Here is a 15995-nt window from a genome sequence, read left to right as displayed (position 1 = left end):
ATCTAGTCCAACCCCCTGCCATGCAGGAAAAGCAGCATCAAAGCACCCCTGGTTTACCATGGATGACTTTAGAGCAAAGCCGCAGCAGTGGAAGGAGAAAGAGCAGGAAGGAGAAGCAGAGACACAAAAGCTTCACATGCAGGTTCCACAAAGAACGTCTAGACTTTTGCCGAAGTGCACCAGCAGCAACATTTCGCTTCTAGGAATGAAGACGGCAGCACCACAAGCCTGGCAAAGAACCAGGGTTGTTCCACCTAAATTATAGCCATTTTCACAGGAGAAGCTAATCACAATGAATCACGCCTGGGAAAATGTGCGCTCTGACTTCCTCCTCCTCAAGGAGGTGTGTAGTCATGCTGCTAATGTTGAATTTACGGCTCTCATTTCCTCCATACTTTTGTGAACAGTGGGAAGTGGAAAGGCTCCTTCTTTTGCTGTTGTCGGGTGAGAAATGGGTCTTAATAACAGAAACAAACAGTATTTCTCAACCTTCCTAATGATCCCTTAATACAGTTCTTCATGTTGTGGTGACCCCCCAACCATAACATTATTTTCTCTCTGCAACCTCAACAATTCTGAGATTGCAGAGGGGGGGGGGGCTGAGGCTGTGGCAGCTTTCTAATTGGTTGCCACTATGGAACCATTTGCATATGGTCTCTCATTGGCCAGTCTCAACATTCCAACATTCTGAGGTGACACAGAGAAGAGAGGTAAAGGCCTGAGGCTGTCAGGAAAGGTTGGAGTTGAAGTCCAAAACACCTTGTGGTCCCCAACAATGACAGAACAAGACCAAACCTGGCGCACAGAGCCCCCATGAGCGACTCTACATCCTGGTGCTGTTTGGAGGAGGATGGACAATGGATGATGGGACTTGCAGTACCTTCACTCACTTCCTGAAACCACAGCGACACTTATCCAAATATCAAGAAAGACCAAACTTGGCACAGAGAGCCCCCTTGGCCAACTTAACATTCTGGTGAGGTTTTGGGGAGAACAGACTATGGATTTTGCGACTTGCAGTACCTAAACTCACTTTCTGAGACCACTGTGACCCTCATCCAATGACTGATCAAGACCAAACTTGGCACACAGAGCCCCCATGACCCACTCTCCATCCTGGAGCGGTTTGGAGGAGGATGGACCACACATGATGGGACTCGCAGTACCTTCACTAACTTCCTGAGACCACTGCGAGCCATATAAATAACTGATAAAGACCAACCTTGATATACAATTCCTTTCTCTAATAACCCGGGCAGCGCCGGGTCCCCAAGCTAGTGACCAATAAAAACCAAACTTGCCGCACAGAGCCCCCATGATGCACTCTACAGCCTGCTGCAGTTTTAAGGAGGCTGGACCATGGATGATGGGACTTGCTGTACCTTCACTCACTTACTGAAACCACTGCGACCCTCATCCAATGACCGATAAAGACCAAACTTGGCACACAGAACCCCCATGACCCACTCTACATCCTGCTGCAGTTTGGAGGAGTATGGACCATGGATAATGGGACTACAAGTACCTTCACTCACTTCCTGAAAACAATGCAACCATCATCCAATGACCAATAAAGACCAAACTTGCCATACAGAACTGCCATTACCCACTTTCTCCTGGGTCCCCAAGCTAGTTATAAAATAAAATTCATTTCCATAGTAAAAGATGGCTGTTTGCCATCTTTCACTTTAAATTCTCGCTGGGGTTTGCAAGCAGGATATGGCCTGAGGACGACACTATTATTAGCCAACATTTTTACATTATCACTAAATAACATGATGGGCAGAGAGTGAAGACACCTGTCAACAAGGCAAAAGGCGTCTCCAGGAGGCATTGTGCTTGAAGTCTGCTTGTCAAACACGTAGCACTTATTTATTGTGTTCAAGGCACACCAAGAGCTTCCATTTTACCAGCAAGGGTCCAAGTGCACAGCTGATCAACTGTATGCTTTTGACTGCCCTACAAATTGAGACAGAATTCCCCTTTCTTCAAGATCCATTGTGCGATGCTATTTTATCTTACAGATATGGAATGTACAGCTGACCAGTTTATTTATTTACTGCATTTATATCCCCCGCCTTTCTCACAAAGGGGACTCACAAAAATGGCACAATTCGATGCCTGCAATTTTTAGGCCTGCAATTCCTATGTACCATATATATATATATATATATATATACACACACATTGATTTAATATATGAATGTATATATTATATATGAGGTACCTATGTATGCATGTATTTATGTGTTTGTGTATATTATATATATATTATATTATATATAAATTATCCCCTCACGTGTTTGCAAGTCTCTGCAAATCCTATAGATATTGATAAATATATAGAGGTACCTATGTATGCATGTATGTGTGTGTGTGTATATATTATATATATATATATATATATATATATATATATATAATATAATATGAATTTTCACCTCATATGTTTGCAAATCTTTGCAAATCCTATATACATATGGATATCAAGAGATTTCCATGTACCTATATATCTGTATGTATACATTATTTTTGTACATGTTTGCAAGTCTCTGCAAATCGTATATTGATAAATATATAGAGGTACCTAAGTATGCATGTATGTATGTATATATTATATATATGTTATATATAAATTTTCCCTTTACATGTTTGTAAGTCTTTGCAAATCCTATATTGATAAATATATAGAGGTACCTATGTATTCATTTGTATGTATGTATGTGTGTGTATAATACACACACACACACACACATATATATATATATATATATATTATAAATTATCCCCTACATGTTTGCAAGTCTTTGCAAATCCTATAGATTTTGATAAATATATAGAGGTACCTATATATCTGTATCTGTGTGTGTGTGTGTGTATGTATTATATGTGTGTGTGTGTGTGTGCAAATATATATTATATATAAATTATGCCCTCACGTGTTTGCAAATCTCTATTGATAAATATCTAGAGGTATCTATATCTGTATGTCTCAGTATGTATTCTATGTGTGTATATATATGGGTGTAGGTGAACTACAAGTCCTAAACTCAAGATCAATGCCCACCAAACCCTTCCAGTATTTTCTGTTGGTCATGGGAGTCCTGTCTGCCACGTTGGTTCAATTGCATCATTGGTGGAGTTCAGAATGCTCTCTGATTGGAGGTGAACTATAAATCCCAGCAACTACACCTCCCAAATGACAAAATCAATTTGTTAGAGTGATGGTCACTCCTTGGATTATAAATAAATAAATTGGATTAGTAGGTATCTTGTGGCCAAATTTGGCGGCAATTCGTCCAGTGGTTTTTGAGTTATGTTAACCCCACAAACGAACATTATATTTTTATTTATATAGATTTATACATTAAGAAATGAGCAAAAAAAAAAAAGTGACAGGACGCGAGGGGCCACACACCAGCCTCCCTTTCTGAGCCCCGTTGTAATGTAAATATCTTAACATTTTTTTAAAAAAAATCCGCAAAACAGCGAGTCCACGTAAAGCGAACCGCAAAATAGCGAGGGAACACTATATATTCCAGTGGGAGTGACTGGACTGTCCTCCCATATCTCCAAGTATCTCATTTCCTGCAGGCAAAAATAATTCCCGCTTTCTACACTTATACCCAACAGGAAAGAACCACCTTTCTGGTCCCCGTGAGATTCTTTTCAGCCCCTACATTATGTCTCCAAATAACTATCCTACCACGGCATTTGCTTTCATCAGCTCTGCTTCTACGCTACCAATTAATCAGGTCTCCAGTCAAGCCATGGCATTAGCTGTATGTACAAACACATTTCATGCATGTCGGGTTTTGCGGCTTTGACTGACTGGCCACCCCCCTCCTCCCTGATATTCACAGCAAATATGCCCTTATCACACCACGACTTTAGCTGCTTTCCAGAATACATAAAAGGCAACATTTGCTTTGAGGCTGGGTCACACAGAAGGCGGAGGGCCACAAGAGGTGCCTAACCAAGCAATTGAGTTCAAAGGGAATGCAGTCCCATTAGAACAATTTAGGTTTGGCCCCAGAGAATGGTATGGCTGATGCGGAAGATGAGCAGGTGAAGAATTCATCCGTCCTAATCACAGAATACAAGCAAAAGTATCTGGGTGAAACTGGGCCCATAACCTGTTGCGCGGCGAGTGGATCTTAGCTACGTCCCATGCACAAGACACACAGACAAGAGCAAAAATGAACAGAAAAATCTGAATAGCAGAGATGAAACACAAACTTGTAATGCTGCTTACAAAAAAAAAAAACAGTGCAAGAAAGTTACGTAGTGTCACGTTGTCAGGGCTCTGCCTTATTTAGGTAGAGATGAATCAAACTCCCAGTTTTAACAAACAGTTTAATTAAAACAGCACTTACTTGCTGGTTGTTTTTATAGTCCAAAATATAAAACACAAAGATAGCACGCAGCTACAGAATAAACAAAAACTGATAGCAAAAATAATTTCGTAGTCAAAAGGGTCCAGTCCAAGGGTCAAATGCCGAGAGTTCAATAAACAAAGTCCAAGGATCAAGAGTCTATACCATAGTCAAAAGCCAGTCCAAAGGTTCAAGGTTCCAGGATTCCAAGATTATAGGAGACAGGTCAGGATAACAAAAAATCCAACAGACCTGGGGGAAAAACCAGCAGCATCCACCACCAAAATACAACAGATACTTTTCTCCCAAAGATCAGTCTCAAGGTTAGCTCCTTAAATCCAGTAACACCCAGCTGCAACCCATCTCCTGCACACCTCCACCCCTAATTGCTTTCACCAATGAACTCCCACTTACAGATCACCAAACCCTCTAGAACAGTGATTCTCAACCTGTGCGTCCCCAGGTGTTTTGGCCTACAACTCCCAGAAATCCCAGCCAGTTTACCAGCTGTTAGGATTTCTGGGAGTTGAAGGCCAAAACATCTGGGGAACCACAGGTTGAGAACCACTGCTCTAGAACTAATACTCACATTAACCCGTCCATCACCAACCACAATCAACTGCAGAACATATGACACATGGTCTTTGCAAGTAACACAAAATAAGGCATCTTCATCTTAAGTCAAATGAGAAAACAAAACATAAACCTTGAGCAAACACCACCATTGCCTCCTTTAGGACAGCATAACGACTTCTCTCCAACCTGCTCTTCAAAGCAGAGCCTTTGAACATAGATCTCCTCAGAGAAAAAGCTCTCCAGAACTGTATTGTAACAACCCATACAGTTGCACCCTATCGCAGGGGTCCTCAAACTATGGTCTGGGGGCTGAATACGGCCCTCCAAGGTCATTCCCCTGGCCCTCCTCAGGGTCAACCTAAGTCAGACATGACTTGAAAGCACACAACAACAACAACAACAACAACAACAACAATCCTATCTCATCAGCCAAAAGCAGGCCCACACTTCCCATTGAAATACTAATGTTTATATTTGTTAAAATTGTTCATTTTAATTATTGTATTGTTTTAAGCATTTTTTTGCACTACAAATAAGATATGTGCAGTGTGCATAGGAATTCATTCATGGTTTTTTCAAACTATAATCTGGCCCTCCAACAGTTTAAGGGACTGTGACCTGGCCCTCTGTTTAAAAAGTTCGAGGACCCCTACCCTATCGGGTGTCATCCAAGATTGCTGGTTGACCTACATTACCAGCTGCACATAATAACTGCCATCACAAGGTTTTTCTTCAACACACATACACTTGGTCCTTCTACAACTTACTGTAACACAGATCACTCTAGCGGTATTGTTGTATTCCTATTGTACAGACGGGTTCAAAATAAAGAAAGTCTGATCAGAAAAACCATTTAAAAGCTGGAAGAAAATCAATTCCTCAATTGAAGGATCAACAGTGTTCCCTCTCTCTTACTCTCTCCTCTGTTTATACCTTGCCGAAATCAACTCTTGAACAGTCTCTTCCGGAAACTGTGATGATGACATATATCTTGGGGCGTGCAAAAATAAGTTGGTGTAAAAGAACGAAGCTGATTGGAGAATAGCTGAGCCTGGGAGTTTTGGCAACAGTTACATTACTCAGGTAGCTAGCTGCACAGGACTTTGAAGAGTTTTGATTTGCTTCTGGACTGCCAGAAGATCTTTCGCATAGACACCGAAGGACCATTTTAATCTCTCTAAAAGGACATTGTGTGAATCAATACAACTGTTCACGTGTTTGTCAGGGCCAAATTCTTACCTACCACTACTGCTTGCTCTTAACAACTCTCATCTAAGATCAGATTTATTTATATGTTACTTTTATAGCCTATCCTTACTTTGATGCAATCTTGGCAGTGAATATGGCTTGTCTCCTCCCTGCATTATTCACACAATGCTGAGCTATCACCAAAAGTGAGCAGCAATGAGGCCAAGAGCTTCACATGTGCTAGTTCTCACAGCTCAGGAGTTACTTGAACTTGGATCTCCCAGGCCAACGCTCAAATCACTAAGCTACCAGATCTAACAAAGGGAAAAAAATTACAAATTGGTAACTACTCTCTGAATCCATAGAGACTTGCAAACCCACAACAATCAACAGCCACTGACAGATGCCAACAGAGCCAACATATGTTAGCGGCAACAATATTCAGCTCAAAAACATTTCATTCGACATCCGCTTCAGAAACCCCAAAACATACCAAATGTGATTTAACATCAATGAATCAGGGCAGAAAAAGCAAAACAAAGTTTCCCAGGAGAGGGAATTTTACTTCAAGGACACCACTGAGAACACCTTGCTGTGTCTCAAAGACTACAGCAGGGCAGGGACACAAGTGGTTCCTGGGAAGATTTTGCAACAGATATGAGGGTTTTGTGGAAAATAAGGTTACAAGGCACATAACTCTTGCAGGGAATTTTTGCAGGATAAGTTGGTATCACTACTGTGTAGCAGGAAGCCAGCGGAAGCGAATGAGCAGTGCCAGTCGTTAGCAGCTCTTCAACTGGCGTTGTGGTGAATGCTAGAAACAAGCGTTGTCATTTTGTTTCCCTACAAGTGCGAAGTTTGCACTGTACGAGAGATATCTGGATAGTAAGGTTACAAGGCATGTAGCTCTCATGGGGAATAAGTTGGTAACACTGCCGTGTAGCGGGAAGCCAGTGGAAACGAATGAGCAGTGCCAGTCGTCAGCAGCTCATCAACTGGTGTGGTGGTGAAGGTTAGAGATGAGTGTCCTCATTTAATTTCCCTACAAGTGTGAAGTTTGCACTGTACGAGGGATATCTGGAAAGTAAGGTTACAAGGCACTTAGCTCTCGCAGGGGAAGTTGGTATCACTGTCCTGTAGCTGGAAGCCAGCAGAAGCAGATGAGCAGTGCTAGTCGTAAATAGCTCATTTACTGGCGTTGTGGTGAAGGTTAGAGATGAGCATCCTCATTCTGTTTCCCTCCAAGTGCAAAGTTCTCATTGTATGGGGCATATCCAGAAAGTAAGGTTACAAGGCACATAGCTCTCTTTGGGGGATTTTCTGAATTCCCCAAATTCAGGGGAATTTGGAATCACTGCCGAGTAGTGGAAAGCCAGCGGAAGCAGATGAGCAGTCGTCAGTCGTTCATCGACTGCCATTGTGGTGAAGGCCACAGATGAGCATTTTCATTCTATTTCCCTCCAAGTGCAAAGTTCGCACTGTATGAGGGATATCCGGAAAGTAAGGTACAAGGCACATAGCTCTCATGGGGAACTGTCGCAGGGAAAATTGGTATCACTGCCATGTAGTGGGAAGCCAGTGAAAGCGAACGAGCCGTGCCAGTTGTCAGTAGCTCATGGACTGGCATTATGGTATTAGAGATAAGCATCCTCATTCTGTTTCCCTCCAAGTGCGAAGTTCGTGCTGTATGAGAGGTATCCAGAAAGTAAGGTTACAAGGCATGTAGGTCTCATGGGGAATGGTCGTGGGGAAAATTGGTATCACTGCCGTGTAGCGGGAAGCCAACAGAAGTGAACGAGCAGTGCCAGTCGTGAGTAGGTCATCAACTGGCATTGTGGTGAAGGTTAGAGACGAGCATCCTCATTCTGTTTCCCTTGAGGTGCGAATTTTGCGCTACCGGAATGCTGCTGTGATTTGTTATGAAATTGTTTCAGTTTGTGGAGATGACATGTCAAGACAGCATGTGACAAAATCAGTAAAGAATATATTGTGAGACCATACAGAAACTTCGCAAAGCCATCCAAAACAAATGTTGTGGGATGCTGAAGGCAGGAGTCTGTCTCTTTCATGACAATGCACGTCCACACACCGTTCATGCAACACAAGAGTTGTTGGCTTCCTTTCATTGGGATGTTTTAAGCCACCCCTCTCACACACCCCAATCTCGCAACCAGTGAGTATCATCTGTTCACTAAACTGAAAGAACACCTGGATGGAAAACAGTTTTCTAACAACAACGAAGTGAAAATTGAAGTGAAGAACTGGCTGAAAAAGGCAGAGGGAAACTTTTATGCAAAAGTATGGCTTGTGGGCTCTAGGAATCCCCCCAGCAAACACCTTCCAGAAATGTCCAGGTGATGGCAAGTGCATAATGCATCTGGAAGCCACCATTTTGATTTCCAGCAGCTCATGCCACCCAGGCATCCAACACTAAGCAGACTGCCAGGATGTTTGCTTTTTCAAGAGGGACTCTGGCAACTGCCCAAGGACAGCATGCGCCCGCCAGACCTGTTTTATTCACCTACTTACCACTGTGGCATTGCTCAAGTGGCCATGCAGCATAGAAAACGACAGTGAGCTTGACAAGGAAATACATCTGCAAAAAGGACAGAAATATACCATATATACTCGAGTATAAGCTGACCCAAATATAAGCCAAGGCATCTAACTTGACCACAAACAACTAGGATAACATATTGACTCAAGTATAAGCCGAGCGTGGGAAATGCAGAAGCGATGGGTCAATCTACATCTATATCTATCTATAACTATATCTATATAACAAAAGTGAATGTTTGCATGTATGTATGTATGCAGAGGGCGGGCATGTATGTGGCAGCTTTCTGATTGGTTGCCACTGTGGTATTATTTGCATATGGTCTCTGATTGGCCAGCCTCAACATTCCAACATTCTGAGGTGGCAGAGAGAGGTGAGGCAAGGGTCTGAGGGACGCACCTGGACCACACTTGGCACACATAACCCCCATGACCCCCTTTACGTCCTGGTGAGGTTTGGGGGAGGACGGACAATGGATGATGGGATTTGTAGTACTTTCAAACCCTTTGGTTCCCACAGACCACTCTGGCCCCCAACAAAGACCAATAAAGACCAAACATGGCAAACAGAGCGCCCATGACCCACTCTACATCCTGCTGCAGTTTGGAGGAGGGCGGACCATGGATGATGGGACTTGCAGTACCTCCACTCACTTCCCGAGACTGCTGTTAACCGCATCCAATGACTAATCAAGACCAAACTTGGCACACAGAACCCCCATGACCTACTCTACATCCTGGTGCTGTTTGGAGGATGGACCATAGATGATGGGACTTGAAGTACCTTCACTCACTTCCCGAGACCGCTGTGAACCTCATCCAATGACTAATTAAGACCAAACTAGGCACACAGAACCCCCATGACCCACTCTACATCCTCGTGCTGTTTGGAGGAGGATGGACCACGAACGAAGGAACTCGCAGTACCTTCACTAACTTCCTGAGACCACTGCGAGCCACATAAATAACTGATAGAGACCAACCTTGGCACACAATGCCTATCTCAAATAACCTGGGCAGCGCCAGGTCCCCAAGCTTGTCACATAATAAAATTCATAATAAAACAGTTTAAAACCATAAAAATCAATGACTTCTGAATTAAAATCCATGTCCCGTTTCGTCGTTAAGCCGTTCCATATTCGTTCACAATACTGAGTTATCTGGTTACAATGAGGTTCCAAAAGCTAATAATGAATAGAATAAAATAATAAATGTAATAATAACAACAGAATAAAATAATAAATATTGTTGACTCAAGCATAACCCAAGGGGGGCTTTTTCAGCCTGAAAAACTTGGCTTATACTTGAGTATATACGGCATTTCAAATCCTTTTGGACATTCCACTACCAATGCTAAACAGTTTTGGAAAAAAAATCACAAATCCAGCCATCAGCTATCAATACAAGGAATAAAAGCATGTGTTTTCCCATGAAATAAATTTGAAACACACAAGCAAAGGAAGAAAGGTAGGAGAGGTGGAAAGAAAGCAATTCAGAGAGGCAGAAGAAACGATACTGCCGAAAGGAAGGCTATGCATTCTGACACAACAGCTGTAGGCATTGTTACATTAATTAAAATTAAGGGATAGGAGCGATTTTGCCGAACCCGGCTGACAAGACTATGCAAGCATTTCCCTTTTTCAAAAAAAATAGGATGCATAATTCAAGGAACAAGTGCACCGGTTACGGAAAGGCAACCGCCGACGAAGAGGTTATGGAAGCGTGAGAGAAACAACTGTCTCCGTCTCAAGTACAAACACACACGCACAAATCCAGCCGCACACTATAAACTCGGGAGAAAGCACACAAAGGAAGTGGCGAGAGGGAGAGATTACGTCAGCCCTCGCCTCAATTCATAAATGCTAACCACAGAACAAGGCAAGGGCCTCCCACTCAAGGATCCAGCTTAAAAGGGAATGCACACACACACACATATATACACAGAGTTCGAGGGCTTAAAAATATGCTACTAAACAACACCCGCTGATGCATCAACTTTCAACAGCCGCGGGGAGGAGGGAGAGAAAAGCCACCCTGTAATCCTAGTCAATTCTATCCTGCCGCCAGATCAAATAGCATTTGAAGAACTGCCTGCCAAGCACAGGGCCGGCCCAGGAGGAGTAACAATAAGCACTCTGTGATGGCCGACACAAAACACACATGCACACTTTACAAGTCCCGTGCATCTATTATGAAATGGCTAAAACACTCAGAAAATTGCAGGGAGGGGCAGAGAGGAGTGGGAAGGAAAGAGATGGAGACACATCATGCGTGGTGCGCATGTGTGCAGGAGGGAGAGCGTGTAGGGCTGGAGGGAGGCTCGCACCAGCAAGTCCATTCAAGGTGTGGGGGTTCTTTTTGGGAAGTCTGGCCCAATTCCATCATTGGAGGGGTTCAGAATGCTCTTGGGATTGTCGGTGAACTATAAACACCAACAACGACAACTCCCAAATGCCAAGATCGTATACCAGAGATTCTCTCCAAGGCGCGGGGGTTCTGTGTGGGAAGTTTGACCCAATTCCATCATTGGTGAGGTTCAGAATGCTCTTGGGATTGTCGGTGAACTATAAACACCAACAACGACAACTCCCAAATGCCAAGATCGTATACCAGAGATTCTCTCCAAGGCGCGGGGGTTCTGTGTGGGAAGTTTGACCCAATTCCATCATTGGTGGGGTTCAGAATGCTCTTGGATTGTCGGTGAACTATAAACACCAACAACTACAACTCCCAAATGCCAAGATCGTATACCAACAAGTCCCTTCAAGGCACGGGGGGTTCTGTGTGAGATGTTTGGCCCAATTCCATCATTGGTGGGGTTCAGAATGCTCTTGGATTGTAGGTGAACTACAAATCCCAGCAACTACAACTCCAAGAGGAGTAACAATAAGCACTCTGCGATGGCGGACACAAAACACTCATGCACACTTTACAACTCCCGTGCATGTATTATGAAATGGCTAAAACACTCAGAAAATTACAGGGAGGGGCAGAGAGGAGAGGGAAGGAAAGAGATGGAGACAAATCAATGCCTCGTCATTTTCAAGTTGCTGTTAAGGATACACACACACACACACACACACAATTGTCAAAACACTGTAATTTTACTGGGCAGCGCTACTTGCTTGAAACCATATTTAGAGTACAGCCTGCCCACCCACCCCAAAAATTGCAGAGCCTGGAGTTAACTGACCAAAAGATTGATGCATTGACACTCTAATTATGCCCCTTAGGGCCCTTCCACATAGCCCTATATTCCAGAATATCAAAGCAGAAAATCCCACAATATCTGCTTTGAACTGGGTTATCTAGGTGCACATTCAGATAATGTGGGATTTTCTGCCTTGATGTTCTGGGATATAGGGCTGTCTTAGTCTGTGAGAGAAGGCCTCACAGAGTGAGGTAGGCCTTAGACTGTGAGAAGCCTCTGTGTGATGTAGGGCATCTGTGAGAAAGCCTTAGAGTGTGAGAAGCTTCAGTGAAAGTAGCCCCAACCATAACATTACAAAAATTATGTTATGGTTGGGGTTCACCACAACATGAGAAACTGTATTAAGGGGTTGCAGCATTAGGAGTGTGAGAAGCTTCAGTGAAGGTAGCCCCAACCATAACATTACAAAAATAATGTGATGGTTGGGGGTCACCACAACATGAGGAACTGTATTAACGGGTCATGGCATTAGAAAGGTTGAGAAACACTGTCTTAGTCTGTGAGAGAAGGCCTCACAGTGTGAGGTAGGCCTTAGACTGTGAGAGAAGCCTCTGTGTGAGGTAGGGCGTCTGTGAGAAGGCCTCAGAGTGTGAGAGGCTTCAGTGAAAGTAGCCCCAGCCATAACATTACAAAAATAATGTGATGGTTGGGGGTCACCACAACATGAGGAACTGTATTAAGGGGTTGAGAACCACTGTCTTGGTCTGTGAGACAAGACTTCACTGTGTGAGGTAGGCCTTAGACTGTGAGAGAAGCCTCTGTGTGAAGAGGGCATCTGTGAGGAGGCCTCAGAGTGTGAGAAGCTTCAGTGAAGGTAGCCCCAACCATAACATTACAAAAATAATGTTATGGCTGGGGGTCACCACAACATGAGGAACTCTATTAAGGGATCGCGGCATTAGGAAGGTTGAGAAACACTGTCTTAGTCTGTGAGAGAAGGCCTTGCAGTGTGAGGTAGGCCTTAGACTGTGAGAGAAGCCTCTGTGTGAGGAGGGCATCTGTGAGAAGGCATGTGACATTAGGAAGGTTGAGAAACACTGGGCTTGATGATCATTTAATTCCTAAATCACGCCTCCACAATGCAAAATACATATACATTAAGAAGGTTGAGAACCACTGCTCTATATGTTGCAAGCTAAAGAAACGGAATGAATGTTTTGTTGTAGGTTTTTTCGGGCTGTATGGCCATGGTCTAGAGGCATTCTCTCCTGACATTTTGCCTGCACGGAATGAAGTCGGACAAGAGCGAAAATAAATTAGATTTCACAGCGAACTCACGTATACACAAATGGGAACCAAACTCTACTTCTTTCCAGTGGATGGAGGCCTTTACCAACCGTCACATGCAATTGACAAAAGGCACAGGGCTCAAAGGCCATGGAAAGCATGATCTCCGACACACACACACACACACACACACCCCGCATGCAGGGCAAGGCCACATGCCCTCCAGAGATTCTCAAAACGCAAACTCCGCCACAGAACAAAAGCAGAGCTGGTTTCTGTCTTAGGGAAACTAAGAAGTGGTGGAACGAGTCTCTCTGTCACATCAACTGAGAACAAGGTTGAGTAAATATTAGAAAAGGGCTTTTTAGACTGAGCCGGGACCTCAATTAGAAAACATAAAAGGCATTCCAGGGCGCACACTTCCAACTCTCCTTCAGCACTTGAAGTGCCACCCAGAAACGGTCAAAGAAGAGCGAGAGGAAGGAACAAGTTTGCCTCCTTTCTTTGCAAAGTTCCACCCAGTGCGCTCTTTTGTTGTTCTTGCACAATTCAGGTAGCTTTCTGATTGGCTGCCACTTTCACGAGTGACAAACCCGGACCAAACTTGGCACACATAACCCCCTTTACAACCTGGTCGGGCTTGGGGGAGGATGGACCATTGATGATGGGATTTGTAGTACTTTCAAACACTTCGGTTCCCACAGACCAAGTCCTGTTGTGGTTTGGGTTAGGGCGCACCATGGATGATGGGAATTGTAGTACTTACACTCACTTCCTGAGACCACTGTGAGACACACCAATGACAAATCAAGACCAACGGCCCACTTTACAACCTGGTACAGTTTCGGGCAGGATGGACCATGGATGATGGGATTTGAAGTACCTTCATTCAATTCACTTCCTGACAAATCATAGACCAGGACCAAACTTGGCACACAGAGCACTCATTACCCACTATACATCCTGCTGCAGTTTTAAGGAGGATGGACCACGGATGATGGGATCTGCAGTGCCTTCGCCAAATTCACTTCCCACAGAACATTGTGGCCCTGACAAATTACAGACCAGGACCAAACTTGGCACACAAAGCACTCATTATTCACTATACATCTTGGTGCAGTTCTAACGAGGATGGACCATGGATGATGGGATTTGCAGTACATTCACTTGATTCACTTCCCATAGAACATTGTGGCCCTGATAAATCACGAACCAGGACCACATTTGGCACACAGAGCACTCATTATCCACTATACATCCTGGTGCAGTTTTAAGGAGAATGGACCATGGATGATGGGATTTGAAGTATCTTCACTCAATTCACTTTCCACAGAACATTGTGGCCCCAACAAATTACAGACAAGGACCAAACCTGGTACACAAAGCACTCATTAGTCACTATACATCTTGGTGCAGTTTTAAGGAGTATGGACCATGGATGATGGGATTTGCAGTACCTTCACTCACTTCCTGAGACAATTGCAACCCACACCAACGACCGATAAAGACCAAACTTGGTACACAGAGCCCCCATGACCCACTGAACATTCTGGTGCAGTTTGGGGGAGGAGAACTAATGGAAGATAGGACATGCAGTACCTTCACTCACTTCCTGAGACCCCTGAGACCCTCATCCAATGACTGATCAAGACCACACTTGGCACACAGAGCCCCCATGACCCACTCTACATCCTTCTGCTGTTTGGAGGAGGGTGGACCACAGATGATGGGACTTGCAGTACCTTCACTCACTTCCTGAGACCCCTGAGAACCTCATCCAATAACTGATCAAGACCACACTTGGCACACAGAGCCCCCATGACCCACTCTACATCCTTCTGCTGTTTGGAGGAGGGTGGACCACAGATGATGGGACTTGCAGTACCTTCACTCACTTCCTGAGACCACTGCAACCCTTGATAGGACTAATAATATTACAGGATGGTGGTATAGTACAATATGGTAATATATAATACTAATATGGTGCTAGGCTAATAATATAACATATTGTATCTACATATTAATATTATAATGTAATACAATATACATAGGGACCCCAGTGGCACAGTTGATTAAACTGCTGAGCTGCTGAACTTGCTAACCGAAAGGTCACAGGTTTGAATTCGGGGAGCGGCGTGAGCCCACATTGATAGCCCCAGTTTATGCCACCCTAGCAGTTCGAAAACATGCAAATGCGAGTAGGATCAACAGGCACTGCTCTGGCGGGAAGGTAACGACACTCCATGCCACATGACCTTGGAGGTGTTTATGGACAACGCCAGCTCTTCGGCTTAGAAATGGAGATGAGCACTAACCCCCAGAGTCGGACACAACTGGACTTAATGTAATGGAAAACCTTTCACTTTACCTAATACAATAGAATACTAATAATAATGCAATATAATAACTTTATATTTCATATTACATGTAATTTTACTAATAATACTAGCCATCCTCTGCCACGCATTGCTGTGGCCCAGTCTGTGTATATGTGTTTTGTGTATGTATTTATGTGTATGTGTGTGTGTTTACTTGTGTGTATGTGGTTCTGTGCATGCACTGTAATGTGATTTTTAATTCTTTGGCTTTTAAAGTCTCTTCTGCTGTGTTTTTCAGTGTTTTTATGAGTTATACAATAGAATACTAATAACAATGCAATATAATAACTTTATATTTCATATTACATGCAATTTTACTAATAATACTAGCCGTCCCCTGCCATGCATTACTGTGGCCCAGTCTGTGTATATGTATTGTGTGTGTGTGTGTGTGTATGTGTATATGTGTGTTTTTATTTGTGTGTATGTGGTTCTGTGCATGCACTGTAATGTGATTTTTAATTCTTTGGATTTTAAAGTATC

The 15995-nt window shown here is 43.6% G+C and overlaps 1 protein-coding gene across 14 annotated transcripts in view; it reads right to left on the bottom strand.

Moving 5' to 3' along the window:
• Positions 1-15995, bottom strand: part of RERE (arginine-glutamic acid dipeptide repeats) — a 504717-nt gene that overhangs the window by 371643 nt on the left and 117079 nt on the right. The window contains exon 1 of one of the 14 annotated variants that reach the window (XM_067472975.1): positions 8670-8714. The exons of the other annotated variants lie outside the window; for them this stretch is intronic. The gene's annotated coding sequence lies outside the window, so the exon portion shown is untranslated. Of the gene's footprint in view, positions 1-8669; positions 8715-15995 lie in introns of those variants that run through there. 14 annotated transcript variants of the gene reach the window in all.

This window comes from Anolis sagrei, chromosome 13 (assembly GCF_037176765.1).
Source record: "Anolis sagrei isolate rAnoSag1 chromosome 13, rAnoSag1.mat, whole genome shotgun sequence".
NCBI lineage: Eukaryota > Metazoa > Chordata > Lepidosauria > Squamata > Dactyloidae > Anolis > Anolis sagrei.
This window is presented reverse-complemented; position numbering and strand designations above follow the sequence as displayed.